Source organism: Pan troglodytes, chromosome 19 (assembly GCF_028858775.2).
Source record: "Pan troglodytes isolate AG18354 chromosome 19, NHGRI_mPanTro3-v2.0_pri, whole genome shotgun sequence".
In the NCBI taxonomy this organism is placed as follows: domain Eukaryota; kingdom Metazoa; phylum Chordata; class Mammalia; order Primates; family Hominidae; genus Pan; species Pan troglodytes.
This window is the reverse complement of record NC_072417.2, coordinates 61,726,926-61,742,733: the sequence shown is the minus strand read 5'-3', so window position 1 is coordinate 61,742,733 and position 15,808 is coordinate 61,726,926. Positions and strand designations below refer to the sequence as shown.

General features: G+C 46.7%; 1 protein-coding gene and 1 long non-coding RNA gene across 9 annotated transcripts in view; one reads left to right on the top strand and one right to left on the bottom strand.

The window, feature by feature from the left end:
- Positions 1–5,206, bottom strand: part of PIK3R5 (phosphoinositide-3-kinase regulatory subunit 5) — an 87,794-nt gene extending 82,588 nt beyond the window's left edge. For 4 of the 7 annotated variants that reach the window (XM_016932412.4, XM_016932415.4, XM_016932413.4 and 1 more), the window contains exon 1: positions 5,054–5,188. The gene's annotated coding sequence lies outside the window, so the exon portion shown is untranslated. Of the gene's footprint in view, positions 1–5,053 lie in introns of all 7 variants that reach the window. The other 3 variants (XM_016932414.3, XM_054670477.2, XM_063799752.1) reach the window with 2 other exon arrangements.
- LOC134808964 (uncharacterized) lies at positions 5,178–7,882 on the top strand. Of its 2 annotated transcripts, none has more exons than XR_010153278.1 (2): positions 5,178–5,451; positions 6,231–7,882. It is a non-coding gene; the product is annotated as an uncharacterized LOC134808964 (long non-coding RNA). The 2 variants fall into 2 exon arrangements; XR_010153279.1 differs by having other exon boundaries at positions 5,178–5,461.
- Positions 7,883–15,808: the final 7,926 nt, after the last annotated feature.

Genomic DNA, 15,808 nt, shown 5'->3' with positions numbered 1-15,808 from the left:
GTTAGCGATTAGGCAGGGGCCACATAAAGCATTGAGTGCCAGATTTCCATCCCACAGATGGGGAAACTGACATGCAGAGAGGTACATGGACTTAGCAAAGATCACGTGGCTAGGAGTCGGGGAGCCTGGCAGGAACTGGGCTCCATGTGAGGCCACCTTCAGCCCTCACACCCCAGCCCTGCACTCTAACAAGGAAACCACACAAGCTCATTTGCCTAGGTCAACAACAACAACAAGACTCCTGAGGACATGAAAATGAAAAGCACACCACTCCCTCCGGGCCCCACCCCCAGCCCCCCACCCCATCCTGTGATCTGGCAACTTCTGCTGTTGCTGTGCATGGACGCCTTGCCTGTGAGATCCCAGGGAGTTTCAGAGTGACAGCCTGATGCCATGCTGAACATCAAGTGGCTAGGGTGAGCAGGCCATAGCTGTGCCAGGTCACTGGTCCCCCTGTAGGCCTGGGCGGTCAGTGCTATGGTGCGAAGACATAGAAAGCACAATGAAGAAGGAGGGGGCGGTTAGTGCTGAAGGGCAAAGGAAGACCATCAGGGAAGGATTCAGAAGATGAGGCTTGAGCTGGGCTTCTAGGAGGAACTGGCAGTTCACCAGGCAGGCAGAGGCAGGGAAGAGCAATCTGGGGAGAAGCAACAGCACACGCAAAGGTGCAGAGGTCTGCTCAGGCTACAGGAGAGGAAGAAGGAGGGGTGGACCTGGGATGGGTGGTGGGTGTGGACCGTCTCTGGAAAGTCATGCAGCTCTGCAGCGTTTTCAGCTGAAAAGTGACTCACGCAGGCCGGGCGCGGTCGCTCACGCCTGTAATCCCAGCACTTTGGGAGGCCAAGGCGGGCAGAACACCTGAGGTCAGGAGTTCGAGACCAGCCTGGCCAACTTGGCGAAACCCCATCTCTACTAAAAATACAAAAATTAGCCAGGCGTGGAAGCGGGCGCCTGTAACTCCAGCTACTCGGGAGGCTGAGGCAGGAGAATTGCTTGAACCCAGGAGGCGGAGGTTGCAGTGAGCCGAGATCACGGCACTGCATTCCGTCCTGGGTGACAAGAGCGAAACTCTGTCTAAAAAATAATAATTAAAAAAAAATGAAAAGAAAAGTGACTCACGCAGATGTGTAATCTTACATCACCATGGCAGCAGGAGAGAAGCTCCATGGAAGCAGGAGTCTCCTGTGGATGCCGAACTCTAGGGCCCAAAGTCTAGCAAGCCACTTGATAGACTCAGAAGACTCAAGAAGGACCCAGGATCTTCTCTGTGCCATGAAAGTCATCCATTTCTTCCCATTCATCAGCCCCCAACCCCCTTTTGGGTGTAACTTGCTGTAGCTGTGACTCACTTATCTGGAAGTCACTTAACCGATAACCTCAACTATCCAGAACCTAGCTGCTATCCTACAAGCAAGCAACCAAACAAAAGCACCTCGTGGCCACAATTCATGCCCCCAAATTGTGTTGTATGGGGCATGCGCTTGACACCCACAGGAACACCGAGGCCACCACTTAGGCTTGGTCAATTCTGGTTAAGAGCAGACGCCAGAGTCAGCCCAGCTCTGGCACCACCTAAATGTGTGGCCTTGGCCCTCGGTTTTCTCATATGTGAAATGGGGGCAATAATTGTAGCTACCTCAGAGTGTGACTGTGAAGATTAAAGGACATGACATACTCAGCACAGTGCCCAACACCATGAAGTCGTAGCCAAAGGAGAAAAGGACAGGGAGAAAGATGAAAGAGAAAGAAGCATGAATGTACAAAAAGACACAGGGTACAAAAGAGAATGGCAGGCCAGAAAATTTGATGAAAATTTCAAGAAATTATTCAATCATATCCAACATGCTACATTTATAAATGCAAGCAACATACTTTACAAAGATTTCTTTTAAAACATAATACAATGAAAAGTTCTGATACTTAGAAGGTTGAGCTACTGGAAAAATTAATGTATGAAAGCTATGAGAACAACATAATTCTGTGTGGACCTGTGTATCGCTAACACATCCCCCAAATCTATAAAAAGTACACTGTATTTAATAGAATCTAAGATGCCATCAATTGTAAGATGCACCGTTATTTTGTGTGGCAATAAGGAAGAAATATTGTTGCCTATTATAATTGGAAGATGCCATAAACAGTAAAATGCACCTTGATTTCAGTGAAATTCATACAAATTAGCACATTCAGTGCTAAAATGTGAAAATATGTACATCTTCAAATTGATGAAATATTTTACTATGTAATATATGTTTGCTACGGGAGGGTATCATCTTCCCTTTGGGCAGAAGTCAGATGTACTCTTTCCTTTCTCTCCTCCCACCCCATCTATATCTGAGGCTCAAAAATCAAATTAAACACCTCTCCCTTGACTTGTTAAGGATCATTCTATCTTGTTCTTCCAGGAGCTTTCTCTGTTTTTTAAATTTTATTTTTTGTTTTTGTAAAGACAGGGTCTCACTCTGTTGCCCAGGCTGGAATGCAGTGACACGATCATAGCTCACTGCAGCCTCGAACTCCTGACCTCAAAGCCTTGGCTTCCCAAAGTGCTGGGATTATAGGCATGAACCACTATGCCTGGCCAGCTTTCTTTCTTAACACATTGGTTCAGGCTTTTAGCTCACCAGCTGAGGCCAAACAGGCATTCTGGTTCTCAGAGGTCCCACAGGGCCACGCAGCTCAGTCCCTTGGATGAGCATCTTTGAAGAAAGGCCAAGTCAGCACAGCTTGAGTGCTCAGCGGAACCCAAGCTGGGGCTTCCAAACTCTAGGCTACCCAGGCGAAAAGGATCCTGGCTCTCCTCCTCTCCCACTCCTCAGCCAGCAGGCCCTGATGGATGGCTAACAAAGGGGTATGGAGTAGCCTGCACCCCTGCCTTCTCATCCTCATGCCAACATCAACCCCAAATGCTCTTGTCACCTAGTGCCACCAGTTAGCATCCAACCTATTCTTCTTCTTCTTCTTCTTTTTTTTTTTTTTTTTTGTTTGTCTGTTTGCTTGAGATAGGGTCTCTCTGTGTCTGCCAGGCTATAGCACAGTGAAGCGATCATAGCTCACTGCAGCCTCAAACTCCTGGGCTCAAGCAATCCTCCCACTTAAGCTTCTCGAGTAGCTGGGCAACCTGTTATTCTTGAGGGCAACAATCAACAGTGAATGGGAGGCAGGAAAGGCAAGCAGGGAGGCAGAGACTGTCTGCTTCTACTGCAGCCTGAGGAGGGAAGATAATGAATCATCCCTCTCTTGAGCTAGAGATGAAAGGAGGGAGGTTTTTAAAACCCTAACGAGGCTCAGCACACAAAGACCCCAAGCCTTCCTGCCCTCACAGTCCTGGTTTGTGAGGCTTCAAAAAGCAGGGGAGGGAGCCCTGAAGCAAGAAAATAGCTTGACCATCCAAAACTGTCTTCTTTGTCTTCCACGGGTCCACAGGCAAAGACCCACACCACCACAGCCACACGGAGGAAACAAGGAAGCCAGCGTTCTACAAACATCCACGGAGCATCTCCCATGTGCAGCCATTCTCATCATACATGCCTCACTTAATTTTCCACACTGGGCCAGGCACAGTGGCTCATGTCTATAATCCCAGCACTTTGGAAGGCCAAGGTAGACGGATCGCTTGAGCTCAAGGAATTTGGGACCAACCTGGGCAACATGGCAAAACCCTGCCTCTACAAAAAATACAAAAATTAGCTGGGCGCCGTGGCGCTGACCTGTAATCCCAGCTACTTGGGAGGCGGAGGCGGAGGATTGCTTGAGCCTGGGAATTTAAGGATGCAGTGAGCCATGATCACGCCACTGCACTCCAGCCTGAGTGACGGAGCAAGACCCTGTCTCAATAATAATAATAATAATAATTCCACACAGCTCTGTGGGTCAGTATGACAGCCCATTTTACGAATCAGGAGACTGAGGCTGGGTTGGGGGACAGTGTGGTGCTGCAGGTCACACAGCTGGATCTGGTTGGAACTTGGGTCTCTTTTCCACATCATGCATGGTTCCCAAGCAACGGCTTCAGCATCATCACTTAAGGAGCTCATTCAAATTTTTGAAAACTACAGATTCCAGATCCCATCCCTGGAAAGCCACGTTGTAGGGTTGGCTCCAAGAGAGCCCTACCTGCAGTCAGCTCTGGGAGCCAGTGCCTTACAGGTGGTCCTGAGGGCAGGAAGGAAAGTGTGGGGTGGATGAGAAGACACAGAAGGAAAACGAGGGTGTCAGTCCAGAGAGGACCTTGGAGGCAGGCTTGGCCTACTTTTAGCCCTTATTCTGCCTAAACCCACCCCTCCTCTCTACTCCGAGTCTTGTTAACTCGCTTTATACCACATCCTGCTGCTTTAACCTCGCCTTCCTTTTCCTTCTGAACGATCTCCTTCCTCCTACTGACCTGAACTTTTTGTGTATTTACCCCAGGCCGGGATGGGCCAGCACGCGCACATGCGCATGCCCACACACACACACACACACACACACACACACACACACACACACGAGTCACGCGGGGATGTCCAGTGTGTAAACACAGATCCTCTGAGAGCAGAAAGCGTGCAGTTCTCTAGGACAGCAGCCGCGTCTGGGGCCAAGGCTGGCTAACTAGCAGGCTGAGTGAGGCTCGACGGAGGGCGCCTTACGCGGGCACTTCCATGACTCCCAGGTTCTGACGGCACAAGAGCCCTGATGCCCACGCTCACGGACAGTTCCCCGCTGGAGCGGGCAGGGGACCTGACCCTACGACACAGGGAGTCCTGTGTCAGAGGCAGGAGGCTGAGGACACAGCTGCGCAGAGCCGCCCAGCAGAGGTTACCCGGATAACGATAAGTGGACCCCGCGACGCCCCTTAAGTCTCTGGGGTTATCCGGAGCGCAAGTTTGCAGACCCGCTGCCCCCGCGGTGGGCCAGGTCCACGGGGCCGGAAGATAGCAGGATCTGTCCAGCCCTCGGGCTGCGGCGGCTGCTCGCGGAGCCCACTCTCCCCGACGGTCCCCAGCTTGCTCCAGCTCTGCCTGGAGCTCCCATGCGTGCCCTCCGCAACCGCCCTGGCCGCCCAGTCACACACCTGCAGTCCCCGCCGGGCGCCGAGCCCCTCTCCAGCGGCGACTCCCTGCGATTCGGGTGACCGTCGGGACCACCGCGCCCCAGCTGGAGCCGCGCGACGAGCCGCAGCATCTGCCCAGCCTGGGCTCCTCCGGCGGGCGGGGCGGGGCCTGTCAGGGGGCGGGGCCTAATGGGGCGGGGCTGACCGCGGAACCGGCCTCTCCAGCCACCTGGCGGCCGGGCCGCGTCAGCCAGGTGCGCGCCCGGCCCCACATCCTCTGGGTCACGCCCCCGAGGCCGCAAAGCGTCTGAGAAGCAGCCCCGGCTCTGACCCGCCAGCCCTCGGAAGAAGCAGACCCTGGCCGGTCCATGGCAGTGGCCCGAGGGGCACCAGCGCGGAGCACCAGCGACCCCCAAGGAGTAAGGGGAGGTTAGGCCCCCGCGTCGGAAGCGCGGCTTTGGCCCCGCAGGAGGACTGGGCGGAGCAGGGGGGCAGGTCTGGGGTAGGGGCTTCGGGGAAAGACGAGAAAGAGGAAGCTCCGACGAGCTGCTTCCTTCTCTCACTGCGACCCACTTCCTCTTCCTACTTCTATTTTCTTTCTTTCTTTTTTTTTTTCTTTTTTTTTTGAGACGGAGTCTCGCTCTGTCGCCAGGCTGGAGTGCAGTGGCACGATCTTGACTCCCCACAACCTCCGCCTCCCGGGTTCAAGCGATTCTCCTGCCTCAGCCTCCCGGGTAGCTGGGACTACAGGCGCGCGCCACCACGCCCAATTTTTTGTATTTTTACTAGAGACGGGGTTTCACCATGTTGGCCAGGATGGTCTCGATCTCTTGACCTCGTGATCCGCCCGCCTCGGCTTCCCAAAGTGCTGGGATTACAGGCGTGAGCCACTGCGCCCGGCCCCTACTTCTATTTTCTTTGGGTGCCCTTAACCCTTAAAATGCCTGCACTACTGCTGTGCAGACGGGCACCTTGACCCGCATCCTTCTGCAGGAACCTTCATAGAAATACCAGCCAGTCCCGGCGTTCAGCACTGCTGTTCCAGCCTCTGGCTGGACTTCCCGCCCTCCCTGGCCGGCACCAAGGCTACTGTCACCTGAGTGGTTTCCCCAGCCCCTGGGGAAGGGAGTGAGGGTGTGCGGGAGTTCCTGCCTCCAGGTTCAAGGCCCTCTTCTTGCCTCCCCCTTTTCTCCCCCAGACGACGTTGCAGATGATGCTCTACCAAGAGTTGGAAGGACTCCCCAGGGAATCACACAAGGACACTGCCCTTCCTATGCCTCCTTTCCCTCGCTTAAAAAATGGGGATAAGAAGGTTGGCTACTGCTCCGACAGCCCTCGCAATGGAAGAGTAGCACTTCATTTGTGGGTTAACAAAGGGCAACGCTGAAATCTCCACTTCCACTATTGAATGGAACTGTGTCATAATATCTGTTAGAGGCGTGCAAACTCGGCCACAAGGTCATGGTCATACGTTATTGTTGGTCAAAAGCCGCAGCCCTACCTGAGGCTTTGAGAGATATGAACACCAATGACTTTTCTTTTCCTGACTCCCGAAATACCAAGAAAAAGCAACTTCCCCAAATGGACAGAAACAGAAAGTACCCTTGGTTGAACACAGAGGCCTGGTTCCAGCCATCGTTAGAAGTGGGAAGGAACTCAGACCCCCTCTCCTACCTCATCCCCAACCCCTTCCCCACACGTCACCCTTTCACAGAGAAGGAACCAGAGCCACCAAGGGCTGAGAGAGGACTTGATAAGGATTCCAGTCTTCTGTCTCCCCTGTCCCCACCTTTTCCACCACAAAAATATGGACATTTGGAAGAAGAGGAGAAGAGGGAAGGTACACACTGTGCAAAGGAAGAAAATGGCAGAACTGCTCTGGAATCAGGAATTCAGGAGCAAGAATGACACTGTGTGCCAGATGGAAATGTTGGATTAGGAGAGCACTTGGAAAGGCAAATAATCTGCCAGAGAAATTATGGGATGCCTGCCTTCTGAAAATGGAGGAAAACTGCAAAAGAGTGGCTCATTGGTGCTCACTCCTAGGGCTCTGAGCATCCCAAGAAGCCAACTTGGTCCCATTGTACATCCCCTCAGAAGTAGGCATTCTCCTCTCCACCTATAGCTGTGACCCAGATGTGGAGCCTGCATGTTATGCCACGCCGTCAACACTGAGTTCTGTCTGCGTCTCCCTGTCCCAGATCTGATCAGCACCTGACACCTATCCATCCTCCATTTCCCACCTCCCCAAAGCTGCTGGAAAAACTCTGAAAGGTACCTCTGTCACTCATTAAGCATCTGATTATGTACTTCTTTCTACAACTCCTTTGTTGCTTTGTTTTAAAATCTATGGCTCTTTGAAATCACTCTCCTTCCTTTCACTGCCTAATGTTTTCAAAGAGGAGTCTACCCCTGACTCCACTTCCTCATCTTACATTTATTCCTCAATTCTCTGAACAGAGACCACCAGGGAAACCCCAAATGTCAACTCCAATGGTTTCATTTTCTTACCTCACTACAGCATTTGGCACCACTCCTTCTTGAAAATCCCCTCCTTGGCTTCTCCTCCACCTCTCACCATGATTTCTGTTTTCTTCTTCTGGCTTCATTTCTTCATCATCTCTTAAACATTACAATGCTTGAGATTTCAGATAAGGCTGCTTCTCTTCTCCCTGGGCAATCTCATCCATTCCCATCATACGGTTCCCTCCCAAACTATCGCCCAGACTTCTCTCTTGAGCTCCAGATCTGTAATTCCAAGTGTTTTCTGTACACCCATACCTAGATAATCAATCCAAAAGCCTTTTAATTACTCCATGACCTAAAATAAATTCCTCATCTTCTCCCAAACTCCTTCTCCTGCCTTCCCTATCTCAGTTGACATCATTACTATCCACCAGTGGATAGTAAGGTTTCTAGTAACTTATAGCCAGAATATATAAAGAACTCCCACAACTCAAAAGTAGTAAAGACAAAGAATCCAATTTAAAAATGGGCAAAAGACTTGAACAGACACTTCAACAAAAAAAAAGATATGCGCATGGCCAATAAACACACGAAAAGGTGCTAACATGATGAGTCTTTGGGGAAATGCAAACTTAAACCATGAGTTACCACTTTACAGTCATTAGAATAGCTAAAATTCATACTGAAAACACCAAATGTTGGCAAGGATGTGGAGCAACCGAAACACTCATATATTGCTTGTAGGAGTGTAACACGGCACAACAAGTTTGGGAAACTGATTGGCAGTATCTAATAAAGTTAAATATACATCTACTTGTGACCTAGAAATTCCACTCCTAGGTATATATCCAAGATAAATGAATGTATATATCCCCACAGAAACATATATATGAATGACTATAGCAACTTTATTTATAATAGCCCCAAACTGGAAACACCCCAAATATCATTAATAGTAGAATGCATTTTTTGTTAAATTGTGGGATATTCGTACACTGGAATGCTACTCAGCAGTAAAAAGGAATAAATGACTGATGCATTTGTCCACATAGGTGAATCTCACAAAAATGATGTTGAGCAAAAGAAGCCAGACACAAAAGAAAATATAGTGCATGATTCCATTTATATGAAGTTCAAGAACCAGCAAACTAACTTATAGTGATAGGAGTCAGAATGATGGTTATCTTGGGGGAAGGGAACAATTTAGCCAGAAAGTGGACATGAGTGAACTTTCTGGGGTGGTGTTTTTATCTTGATGGTGGTTAAATGGTTTCTGCATATGCACAAGTTAGTGAGATCTTCACTTAAAAGTTACGTATTCTGCTCTTTGTAAATTATATCCCAGTACATAAAATATGTGAGAAAAGAAAATCCACATTGGTCTTCCTGTCACCCAGTGCAGTGGCATGATCAATGCTCCCTGCAGCCTCAAATTCCTGGGCTCAAGCCATCCTCCTGCCTCAGGCATGCCTAGCTAATTATTATTATTATTATTATTATTATTATTAATTTGGTAGAAATGGAGTCTTGCTATGTTGCCCAGGTAGGTCTCAAACTCCTGGGCTTAAACAATCCTCCCACCCGGGCCTCCCAAAGTGCTGGGATTACAGGTGCAAGTCACTGTGCCTGGCTGACATTGGGCTTTTATATCTTCATGCCCTTCCTCTCTCTGTCCTCTCTGCTTAAAATACCTCTCTCCACTTATTTATTTGACTGAATGCTTACTGACTATTCATGATAATCAGGAGAACCACCTCAACTTCTATTCCAGAATAAATATAGACTCCCTCCTGGTAAAAATAAACAAAGAGAGAAAAAGTAATGATATGAAAACACAAAAAGATTCAGACTTTCAACAGAAAGGAACATGGTCAGAGAAAATTAGTTTCCTTTGAAATGAAATTTCCACAAGAAGAAGAGGAAAAAAAAATTAAACATCTTTCTCTTTTACGTTTTTAATAATATTTGGGAGGATATTGTATTTGCAAGTGTAGTGGATTATGAAATTACAAACTGAAATTACAAGGAATCATTAAGAAATTACAAACTGAAATTAGGAAACATTTTTAGCTTGCTAAATTTAAACCTCAATGGAAACAATGAACAGAAGATTGGGAACCAAAGAAAGCTGAATGTGTGACCCAGAACACAAGCTTGAAAATTTATCCTGGAATTCAGAAGAGAAAAGATGATCTGTGATAGCTAGACTATAGAGGTCTAATACATGTATAACAGTAATTCCACAAGGAGAGAGAGGAGAAAATAAAATATATGGCAGAAGAAATTTTCTCTGAACTAAAGAAAGATTTGCATCTTCTACTCAATATCTTAACTTTCCTGGTAAGACATGAATTACCAAAAATTGACTTGAGAAGAGATACACTCTGAATAGATCAATAACCATGGAATTGTATAAATTATCAAAGAACATCTCTCTTGAAAGTCTCCATGTCTTGGTAGTTACATAGATGACTTCTATCAAATTTTAAAGGACAGAATTCTACCATGCTTTTAAAAAATACTACCATGAAAAATATAGTATGCTAACCTTTCATGTAAAAAAGAAAGAGAAATAAGAAAATATGCATGTATCTTCTCATTTGTAGAAAAACAAGTATAGGAAGGATCAACCAGAAACTGATGAGATTGGTTACCTACAGTGGATAGGTAGCGATAGTCTGGAAAGAATGGGAGATTGGGGGTAAGGATAGAAGGGATGGGAGAAATGACAATCCTCTGAGTATGCTGTTTGTACAGTTCTTACTTTGAGGACCATGATAATGCTACACATATCCTCATCTCACCCTAAAGTAGTAAGTTTACATCAATCAGGATGTGATGGGAACCCAAAACTGAATATGAACAGTAACAAATGAACCTATTACAAATGAATGATATAACCATACTGAGGAAGGAGAAGACAAAAGGAACTAACCAAGTAACATAGAAAACCATATTTTGACTACATACTATAAGTATGTGCCCTGTCCAAATCTCATATTGAAATGTAATCCCCAGTGCTGGAGGTGGGGCCTGTTGGAAGGTGATTGGATCATGGGGGCAGATTTCTCATGAATGGTTTTTCACCATCCCTCTTGGTACTGTCCTCTTGAGAGTGAGTTCTCATGAGATCTGGTCATTTAAAAGTGTGTAGTACTGGGCAGGCGCAGTGGCTCATGTCTGTAATCCCAGCACTTTGGGAGGCCAAGGCGGGCGGATCATGAGGTCAGGAGATTGAGACCATCTTGGCCAACATGGTGAAATTCCGTCTCAACTAAAAATACAAAAATTAGCTGGGTGTGGTGGTACATGCCTGTAATCTCAGCTACTTGGGAGGCTGAGGCAGGAGAATCGCTTGAACCAGGGAGTCAGAGGTGGCAATGAGCCAAGATTGCACCACTGCACTCCAGCCTGGCGACAGAGTGAGACTCCATCTAAAAAAAAAAAAAAAATTGTGTAGTACCTCCCACCTTGGTCTCTCTTGCTCCTTCTCTGGCCATGTGACATGCAAGCCCCAACTTTGCATTCCACCACAATTGTGAGCTTCCAGAGGCCTCCCCAGAAGCAGAAGCCACTACGCTTCCTGCACAGCCTGCAAAACCATGAGCCGATTAAACCTCTTTTCTTTATAAAAATTACCCAGTCTCAGGTGTTTCTCTATAGCTATGTGAGAACAGACTAATACAAAGGCTAAAGATGAAAAAAAAAAAACCCCCAAAAAAACACAACTTGTACCACATTGTGTTGGTATTACTGCTTAAGGGGTCTGTTTTCTGATGAGCAAATCTATATCTCACAGGTATATGGGTTAGAAATTCTGAAACTCTTTTATATATATATGTGAAGATTGAACAAATAAGTAAATATATTGTGAATAATGAGAGCCAAGTTTTTCGGTGTTGAGGAAGGAAGTTACAAACAAGGAAAGGTGGAAGGCTAGAATGAATGTGGTGGTGTTAGATGATAATTGGAGGTATCAGTGTATACTCATGGTTTTTAATAGTTAGATACATAGATAAATATATAGATAAAGAGATATAGATGTATGTATATTTCCCAGCTCTGATGATGGAGCCTAGAGGTAATGATATCCCACTAGGGATGAGCACACCTAGCTTCCAGATCTTGGTTTCTAAATATCATCCTTCAATAAAAGGAACCAGAGCTCCTTGGAGGAATGTCTGATTGAAGGGCCATGACAGGGAAAGAACAAGATGAATCTAGAACATCTTGTGGTACTAGAAAATAATAAAGTGCTCAAAAAATGATTAATGTTTGTCAAAAGAATGCAATAACCAACTTGAAGGGGCTCGCAGTGACCAAATCCAGAACAAGCTGAGTAACACAATAACGATAGTTATGGGTTATAGCTTATAGAATAAAATAAGTAGCCAAGAGTCCATAATGACATAAAAAATTGGATAAATACATGGGGGAGAATTGACAACCCTTTCTTACAGTGGAATGCCAGTGAATACATGTAGAAGGAAGATGGAAGCAGAAAAATCACCATTTGGTAAACATCACAGTAATAATTTTTGCAGGCGAGGATCATCAATGGGTTGGGCACAGTGGCTCACACCTGTAATCCCAGCACTTTGTGAGGCCAAGGCAGGTGGATCACCTGAGGTCAGGAGTTCGAGACCAGCCTGCCCAACATGGTGAAACCCTGTCTCTACTAAAAATACAAAAATTAGCCGGGTGTGGTGGTGCGTGCCTGTAATCCCAGCTACTTGGGAGACTGAGGCAGGAGAATCTCTTGAACCTGGGAAGCAGAGGTTGCAGTGAGCCAACCATGCCATTGCACTCCAGCCTGGGTGACAGAACAAGACTCTGTTTCAAAAAAAAAAAAAAAGAATCATCAATGGATGCTAAATGCAGTGAGCAAAAATATGATGATAAATGGTGCTGTGGTCTGAATGTGTCCCCCCACCTATTCATACATTGAAGCCTAACCGCCAAGGTGATGGTATTAGAAAGTGTGGCATTTGGGGAGGTGATTAGGTCTAGGTGATGAGGGTGGAGCCCTCATGATTAGAATTAGTGCTCCAAAAAAAGAAGCCTAAGGGGCCAGGTGTGGTGGCTTATGCCTGTAATCCCAGCACTTTGGGAGGCTGAGGCAGGTGGATCATGAGGTCAGGAGATTGAGACCATCCTGGCCAACATGGTGAAACCCCGTCCCTACTAAAATACAGAAAATTAGCCGGGTATGGTGGCACGTGCCTGTAGTCCCAGCTACTCGGGAGGCTGAGGCAGGGGAATTGCTTGAACTTGGGAGGCGGAGGTTGCAGTGAGCCGAGATCACGCTGCTGCACTCCAGCCTGGGCGACAGAGCAAGCAAGACTCCATCTCAAAAAAAAAAAAAAAAAAAAAAAAAAGCCTAAGGGAACTGCCCCTTACCGTGTGTTGCACCACGTGAGGACACAGTCAGAAGGTGCTGCCTGTGAGGAACGGGCCCTTGTCAGACATCAAATCTGCCAGTAACTTGATCTTGGACTTCCCAGCTTCCAGATCTGTGAGACATAAATGTTTGTTGTTTATAAGCCACCGAGTGTATGGTTTTTTGTTTATAGCAGCCTGATCAGACTAAGACAAATGAGACATTTGCTTAAAGTAGCACCCAACAAGGTATTTTCTTTTTTTTTCAGACAGAGTCTTGCTCTGTCGCCAAGGCTGGAGTGCAGTGGCACGATCTCGACTCACGGCAACGTCCGCCTCCCAGGTTCAAGCGATTCTCCTGCCTCAGCCTCCCGAGTAGCTGGGACTACAGGCTTGTGCCACCATACCCGGCTAATTTTTGTATTTTTAGTAGAGACGAGATTTCACCATGTTGGCTAGGCTGATCTCAAACTCCTGGCCTCAAGTGATCTGCCCACCTCGGCCTCCCAAAGTGCTGGGATTACAGGCATGAGCCACCGTGCACAGCAAGATACTTTCTAGTTACAAAGGGAAAATAGAAACCTTACAGCAAAGAAGCCAGACGGACACCCCCTTAACCAAGTGAAGAAAGTTAACATTATCATAAGGAGACACAGCAATAACATTCATCTCGTGATTTGATGCTGAGACAGGCACATCATTTCTGTGGTATTCTTGCCAAAAATGTCTTACATCAATCTCATCAGAGAACACATCAGGGCTTGGTGTTGGTTGCTCACACCTGTAATGCCAGCACGTTGGGAAGCTAAGGTGGGAGAATTGCTTGAGACCAGGATTTCAAGACCAGCCTGGGCAACATAGCAAGACCCATTTCTACCAAAAAATAAATACATATATTAGCTGGGTGCAGTGGCATGGGCCTGTAGTCCCAACTACTAAGAAGGCTGAGGTGGGAAGGTCGCTTGAGTCGAGGAGGTTGAGGTTGCAGTGCAGTCTAGCCTAGGTGACAGAGCCTAGATGACAGCCTGTCTCTAAAAAGAAAAGAAAGAAAAAGGAAAACATCAGACTCACTCAAATTGAGGGACATTCTACAAAATCTTCAACAGTGTCAAGCTCAGGAAACAAAGGCTAAAGGGCTGTCACAGATTGTCACACAACACTTAAATGCAATGAGGGGTTTGAACTTGGATCCTGGGCCAGAAAAAGTACATTTAGTTGTACTATCGGCAAAATTTGAATAAGGTCTGTAGACTAGTTAATAGTTTTGTATCAATGTTAATTTTTTTATTTCAAGAATCATACTATGTTATATACAATGCTAATATTTAGGGAAGCTGGGTCAAAGGTCTATGGGGACTCTTACGTTTGCACCTTTGTTTGTAAATCCAAAATTATTTCAAAATACAAACTTAAAAAAGCAAAACTTAAAAGTTGCAAATCTTACAAACTTTGGAAAAACTTCCCATTTCGTTTTCACCTGATACTAAAACACAAAAAGAAAACTACAGGTGAATTCTTCTCTATGATACAGATACAAAATCTGAAATAGAATAAGCGCAAGTTTGGCTGGGCGCGGTGGCTCATGCCTGTAATCCTAGCACTTTGGGAGGCCGAGGCGGGTGGATTGCCTGAGGTCAGGAGTTCAAGACTAGCCTGGCCAACATGGCGAAACCCCATCTCTACTAAAAATACAAAAATTAGCTGGATGTGGGGGGCAGGCGCCTATAATCTCAGCTACTTGGAAGGCTGAGGCAGGAAAATCACTTGAACCCGGGGGGGTGGAGGTTGCAGTGACCCGAGATTGTGCCACTTCACTCCAGCCTGAGTGAAAGAGCAAAACTCCATCTCAAAAATAAATAAATAAATAAAATAATTTTTACAAGTAAATGCAAGTTATATCCAGCCTTTAATTAAAATAGCAATATACTGTGACAAAGTAGGGTTTGTTCAAGGAATGCCAACATCCTGGATGAGCCCAAAGGAATGCAGACTGGACTGGTCGCCCACAAGAATCCACTGTGTACATTGACCTGGTTAAAAGTCAGGGCCTGCACGGAGGCGTTTATGGGTGGGCCCTAGGGTGTGAGATGGGGAGTGACCTCTAGTGGAAATTCCAGCATGTCACCGTAGGAGATGGGTAGAGTCTAACTGATGGGTCACCATTGCAAAATTTAGATTGGATGTTTGGGGAGGAGCTGAAGGAGATAGGGCCAGCCTGCACCCACATCTCTCCCAAGCCAGTCCCTTGCTGTTGCTACCAATGGGAGTGTGATCTCTATCCCAGGTCCCCCTCACAGGTTGAACTTTATGGAGAAAGAGCTTCAGGAAGAAGCAAAAAGACCTTTTCATTAAGGGCCGAGAAACCAAGTGAAAGGGGCAAGAACATGCCATGGCTCTGGCCCCTGTAGGCCTGTGGAAAAGCATTGCTTTGAAATCACTAAGCCTTGTACCTTGGGGAACACAAGGAGACTGACCCCAGCACAGTCACCACTGTAAGACAGACCTGGGGAACCCCAGGGATAACTGAGGAGGCTTTGAAGGAAGCTAGAGGACCTGGAGCAGGGATCAGAAATTCAAACACCCCCAAGGGCCAGGCAGGTCAAACTCAGCGATAGAAGGGGTGAGATGGTGTTCACTTAATATATTCTGACATTCCATAACAGCATTGTTTATACTCTGTGCCTTCTGAAATAAACCCTGTTAAAAGGTCAGTCCTTTTCTCCCCCCAGTGCAACAAGATTCTCTTTCCCGACACAGTTTTTCCATAGTCTTAGATTTCATTTCTGGTAGCCCCTTATGTCTTATTCTTTCAGCAGACACATTTTGCATATTAAACATATAGCAATATTCTTTACTTCTACCTAGAAATATGCTTTCCCTCTTTTCTCTTAGAAGCACCTGGCCCTCTTGGCCTCTTTCATTTTTTTCTAC